This window comes from Myripristis murdjan, chromosome 8 (genome assembly GCF_902150065.1).
Source record: "Myripristis murdjan chromosome 8, fMyrMur1.1, whole genome shotgun sequence".
Lineage (NCBI taxonomy): Eukaryota > Metazoa > Chordata > Actinopteri > Holocentriformes > Holocentridae > Myripristis > Myripristis murdjan.
Genome location: NC_043987.1, coordinates 13,852,854 through 13,859,391, shown reverse-complemented (window position 1 = coordinate 13,859,391; position 6,538 = coordinate 13,852,854). Strand labels below are relative to the sequence as shown.

At 49.0% G+C, this 6,538-nt stretch overlaps 1 pseudogene; it reads left to right on the top strand.

The window, feature by feature from the left end:
• The first annotated feature begins 2,397 nt into the window (after positions 1–2,397).
• On the top strand, positions 2,398–6,355 carry LOC115363103 (uncharacterized protein K02A2.6-like; annotated as a pseudogene).
• Positions 6,356–6,538: the final 183 nt, after the last annotated feature.

Genomic DNA, 6,538 nt, shown 5'->3' with positions numbered 1-6,538 from the left:
AATCTATTTGTCTGCAGAGACTTCTAATATTTAAATGTAAAACCCCAAGGCCTTTTCTGGCCTTAAATTGAACAGGGTCTAGCAGGGGAGGTTTGGGGGGTTCAGTGACTACAGAGGTGGGTATGAGTGGAGTGAACTTTACAATAGGCACAGATATCAAATTATTTATAGAACATTTGTTTTTTATAGAACGGGTTTCCCAGTTTACATAAGGAGGTCTGTAGCTAATTAAAACAGGGATTTTGTCCGATGGAACAGTGATAACTTTGTGATTCAGGGGGTTAACGCCTCTAAAACAGTTAGGTGTAGCGGGCCTGGTAATAAGTATTGACTGAGTAGGCACTGGGGGAGCTGACTGTAGAAAGCAGCGAGTCATTTTGGGCGTCAGGCCACAAGGTGGGGCTGGTGAGTTTGGCAGTGGGAGTCGTGGCAGTGTCGTGGCGGAGAAGTAAACACACGGCTGAGGGCCGGAAGTGACCGGTGGTGGACAGGTGTCAGGACCACGGCTGAAGAGGAGTGTTTAAAACGGTATAAAACATGTTTTCAGTTAAAATGCGCCCGCCCAGGGCACTGGGGTGGATGCCATCGTTCCTATAAAAAGACGGACGATTCCAGAAGAGATTAAAATTGTCGATAAAAAATGCATTGTGCATTGCACAAGCAGATTGGAGCCAGGTGTGGAGGGCGAGAGTTCTGCTAAAGCGTTCACATCCTCGTTTGAAAGGCGGAAGAGGTCCGGATATGAAGATTCTCCTTCCACAATCTTTCAGGGAGTCAAACAGCTTTAAGAAATCTTGTTTTAAGATTTCAGACCCCTGCTCCGGAACATTGTTGCATCCTATGTGAATGATGATGCTCCGTGCTCGGGGATATTTAGCCAGGAGGCTAATGCATTTTTCCGTTATGTCAGCCACCTTTGCACCAGGAAAGCAAAAACACTTGGCAGATTTTCTGCGGACATTTCTTATTATGGAATCCCCGATGACAAGCGTGGTTGGACTGGGGGTCGGTGTTTGAGGTGATGCAGCTGAGAACGAGGGGGCAGCGGTGGGGGCGGGGTCGTGGAGGTGTGCAACGGAGCGGTCAGGGCGCGGAGAGGAGGACGGGGCCCGAGGTGCAGGAGTAAACTGAGGCTTGGAATAGCGAGTATTGGGCCGACAGGGTTTTCCAGTGCCATCTGGATGTCGGGGGGGAGCCGGAATGGTGGATGACCAGCCGGACTGACAAGTCGACGTGGAGAGACGGAACTTTCTGGGGAGATTTTCGGGCTTCGGTGACGGAGGAGTGGTGTGGTGATCGATAAGTGGGGGAAAGTGATGCTCGTCCAGGATGGAAAATTTGTTGTTCAGCAGGAGGGGCTGAGACGGAGGTGAGCAAGAGGCAGGCTTCCCACCATGTTTACCTCTATGGGCAGTACACCACAGCTCCTTCTGACAGGGAGTGGAGCTAACCAGAGCCTTGGGCTTAGCGCCCAGCCGGGACCAATGCTCTGTGGTCGAGGCAGCAGCGACATCCGCACATGGGAGTGGAACAGTTGAGTCCATTTCTCTGGCGGTTGCAGAGCTGGCAGCGAGACCCACGGCGACAACCATCGAATCGATGATCTGCTCTTCCTCCCTCAGCTGATATAAGGTGGACATTCTCCCTTCCAGCTCGGAGATCCTCTGGGTTAGGCGAAGGCAGCCGTCGCATCCAGGTGAGGTGAGTGGAGGCATGTCTTGTTGTGTTAGGTGGTGGTTGCTGGGGAGAGAAAACAGCTGTGGCCAGTAAAGATGTCGAGATAAGGGGGATGCTAGTGTTGTTATTGTTGTTGTTGGTGGTGGTGGTCGGCTAGAGTTAGCAGTAGGCAGTGACACAGGGCAAGACTTACTCGCGAGGGCTCCACAACGGGAGCCCACAGCGGAGAGTAGATTTGACACGTTAAGCTGCACACAGAGGGTCCTGGGTCGGATCGAAACTTACCGGCACAGGCCCATAGACTGGGCCTGCTGCGTTGGATCAGCCTCCGGTAAGCAGGTTTGGCGGCGGTTGATTCCTCTCGGCTTGTGGTGAGAGTTAGCCCAGTGCTGACAGAGCTGGAAACAAGCTGAGCCAAGCCGGTCGTGGCAGTCGATTCGTAAAATTAAAAATCCGAATATCCGATTACTAAAAACGTTGTACCAGGTTAAAACATAGGCATAGCTTGAGAGGGTTTAGCCAAGTATGACACAAAATTCTGTCTAAAAACTGAATAAAATCTAGATTAGAGACAGAGCCTCTGACAGAGCTTCTGCCCGGTAACCGGAAGCCGGAAGGAACACTTCGTCTTCTAAGCTGCGTCCCAATCAGAACATGCTGTTCCTCACCTTGATGAGATCTAGGTAGATCTGTTTCAGCCAATCAGTATGAAGCCCTTACATGGATCAGGTGTGAAAGAGTAGAGCTGAAACAAAAACCTCCAGGACAGGGGGTACTTGAGGACTGGGTTGGGAGCCACTGCTATAGCCCATCATGTTAAACTGTGTGGCCGCTGTTCTCTGTCATCCTCTCTGCACTCACATAAGTAGAGATGGGAGACATCAAAGTTTTGCGTTGACTCCTCACAGGGAGGGACAATAGCACTGCAATTGATTGGTCTTCACTGTAGAAATGGACAAAATGAATAAAATTTGATTGATGTGAAATTTGATGTGATCTGAGGTCAGTAATTTTATCTCACAGTGACTCTTGCATGTGACTGTGGATGAATCAGTGAGGGGCAAATTAATTTTGGTTTGAAGCTGAAATTAACCATGCGTAGCTCTGTTGCAGAACCAATAAAGAAAATATTGTGTTTCACTGGAGAAAATTTAAAACCTTTTTTTTTTTTTTTCAAATTTATTGCTTACTGTTCAGTCATTGTCTTTTCTGTGTATCTTTTCTTGAAGATCTTTCATTCAAAAAATCTTTGTTTATTGTGTTCTGCTCTTCTAATGTAATTTTCTTATGACTTCTTGATCTTTTAACTTACACATACAATTACAATACATGTCAAGTCTTATCAAAATTAATAGTTGAATTTAATTGAAATTTAATAGTTGAATAGTTGTTATTTGAAACTTCAGAATTACTTTTGTTTAGTAGTGCTTTCTAGACGAGGGTCTGACTAAAAGTGAATTGACGTATGAGATGAAAAATATTCATGATTTTTGGTGCAGTTGTTAGGGGAAGTCAAACCACCACTGTCTTCGAATACATTGACTAACAAAGAGGATCCGCTGGCGGAGGGGGAAGTGGCAGGGCAGGACATTAAGTTTGAGATTGATTCAGGGGCTACTGCATCCGTTATCAGTGAGGAGACCTACAGGAGGACGTGGGGGGTTAAACTGCCTCCCCTCCGCCAATCAAAGCTCAGACTCAGGACTTACACAGGGCAGCCCATTCCTCACATAGGGGTGCTTTATGTGGACATTTCAGCAGAAGGTCAAAAGGCGACAGCCAGGTTGGTGATCGCTAAAGGCAGCGGGCCCAGTCTTTTGGGCCACAGTTGGCTTCGCAAAATCCGACTCAACTGGCATGACATAAAGTATGCAAGCACGACATTCTGCAGCGGTACAGCGAGGTGTTTAGGGACGAGCTGGGAGCACTCAAAGGCGTGACAGTGAAACTCCATGTCGACCCTGATGCCACGCCTCGATTTTTCAAGCCCAGGTCAGTGCCCTATGCCATGAAAAGCAAAGTTGAGGAAGAACTGGAGCGGTTTCAGAAGCTGGGCATCATCGAGCCCATCCAGTTTTCAAAGTGGGTGGCGCCCATCGTTCCAGTGATGAAAGAGGACAAAACTGCACGGATATGCGGGGACTACAGAGTTACAGTGAATCAGGTCTCTAAGCTGGAGGAGTTGGAGCCACACATAGACGACCTGTTTGCAATCCTGGCAGGGGGTAAGCGATTCACAAAGCTGGACATGAGCCAGGCCTACCAACAGCTGTTGCTCAACGAGGATTCAAAAGAGTACGTCACAATCCACACACAAGGGATTATTCAAATACAATCGCCTGGTGTTTGGAGTGGCGTCCAGCCCCACCATTTTCCAAAGAATAATGGACACTCTGCTGCAGGGGATTCTGCACGTCGCAGTGTACCTGGATGACATTTTGGTCACAGGGGCCACGGAGGCGGAGCATCTGGCTAACTTGGAGGAGGTGCTGAGGAGGCTCTCAGAAGCAGGGCTGCGATTAAAGCGCAACAAGTGTGTGTTCTTAGCACCAAGTGTGACCTACTTGGGACATAGGATCACAGCAGAGGGACTTTGCCCAGTGGAAGACAAAGTGAGGGCTATTAAGGAGGCCCCAAGCCCCAAGTGTGTCACTGAACTCAGATCATTTTTAGGCATGGTGAACTATTATGGCAAGTTTCTGCCTGACCTCTCAAAGGTTTTGACCCTACTGTATAAGTTGCTTCACAATGACACTAAATGGCAGTGGTGTGAGGAGCAGGAGGCAGCTTTCAAGGAAGTGAAAGAGCTCCTCCACTCAGCAACACTCCTTGTTCACTATGACCCGGATAAGGAGATAACCCTCTCATGCGACGCTTCGCCCTATGGAGTCGGGGCAGTCCTTTCACATGTAATGGAGGACGGATCAGAGAAACCGGTTGGTTTTGCTTCACGTACACTGACGGCAGCAGAGAAGGGATATTCCCAGCTAGACAAGGAAGGTCTAGCCATCGTGTTCGCTGTCAAGTGCTTTCATCAGTATCTTTATGGCCACTCATTCAAAATCTACACAGACCATAAACCACTGATGAGCCTGTTCAGTGAGACCAAATGTATCCCGCCGCTAGCCTTAGCCCGGATACAGCATTGGGCGCTCACACTGTCAGCCTACGAGTACACTATAGTGCACAGAGCGGGTAAGGACAATGCCAACGCCGATGCTCTGAGTCGGCTGCCCCTACCTGACACACCCACTGCTACTTATGTGCCTCCAGAGACTGTTTTCCTACTGGAAAGGTTAGCAGAGACACCAGTGAAAGCTTCCCGGATCAAGCAGTGGACAGAGAGGGACCCAGTCCTGTCTCAAGTCAAAACTTTCCTTTTGCAAGGCTGGCCCAGTGTGGTGGAAGGAGAGGAGCTGAGGCCTTATGCTAAACGCAAAACAGAACTGAGTCTGCAGGATGGCTTCATCTTATGGGGTGCAAGGGTCATCGTGCCTCCCCCAGGCCGTTCACAGATTTTGGAGGAAATACACGAGACTCATCCAGGTGCCTGGATGAAAAGCCTCGCAAGATCCTATCTCTGGTGGCCAGGTCTGGATCAGGATCTGGAAAGCAAGGTGAAAGCATGCACACGGTGTCAGACCAATCAGAACATCCTGCCCCTCTGCATCCATGGGAGTGGCCAGACCGTCCCTGGTCTAGGCTACATTTGGACTTTGCTGGCCCGTTTATGGGGCAGATGTTTCTTATAATGGTGGATGCACACTCTAAATGGATCGAGGCCGACATCATAAGCAATATCACATCCCCCACAATCATCGACAAACTCAGGCAAGTGTTTGCAGTTCATGGCTTGCCTGACACACTGGCCACAGATAATGGTACAACATTCACCAGTGAGCTGTTCAGTGAGTTTGTGAAACAGAAAGGAATTCAGCACATGCGCACAGCTCCTTTCCACCCAGCCTCAAATGGTTTGGCGGAGCGGGCTGTTCAGACAGTGAAGGAGGGTCTGAAGAGAATGACAGGGGACTCTCTCAGCACTCAGCTTTCACATTTCCTGTTTAAATACCGCCTCACGCCACAGGCTACAACAGGGCGCACGCCGGCAGAGATGCTGATGGGACGTCAGCCCAAGTATAGACTTGACCTGCTGCGTCCAGACATGAAGACAAGAGTGGAGAAAAAGCAGGGAAAACAGAAAGAAAGACATGATCAACATGCTCGTGAAAGACAGTTGAAATCAGGTGACTGTGTCTACGTGAGGAATTTCAGTGGCAACAACAAGCACTGGCTTCCTGGGATTATTCTCAAGCAGAGTGGGCCAGTCTCATATGTTGTTAAGCTGACTGATGGACGTATCTTCTGCAGACATCAGGATCATGTGTGCCTGTGGCAGGATGCCGGCCCAGAGACAGACATTTCCACTGGTTTTCCAGTGGTGGAACAAACCGCTGTGAAAGTGGGTTCACCAGAGACAGAGACAAGGGCAGAGGTTTCTGTATCCTCCGGAGAGGATGGACACACTCACACTGACATTCAGACCTCTCCCAGTTTTCCCAGTCTCCCTGCACCAGATCCACCAAAAACACCCACACCAGCGGTGCTTGCTGGGTCACCAGGGGTAGTGCGAAGGTCGCAGCGCACTCGCAAACCTCCTGACAGACTGAATGTGTGATTGAAAGTTAATGTGACACTGAATGTTTAACTCTGCTATGTTTTGTTTGGCAGGTTTGTTTGCAATGCTTAATTTTGCTGTGGCAGTACTGGAGGTTTTGTGGTATGCCAGCTAAAACCACTCCTGTTTTGAGTTTCTTTGAGTTCATGTGTATTTTGTGGAACTTTGGAATTTAAAGGGGGA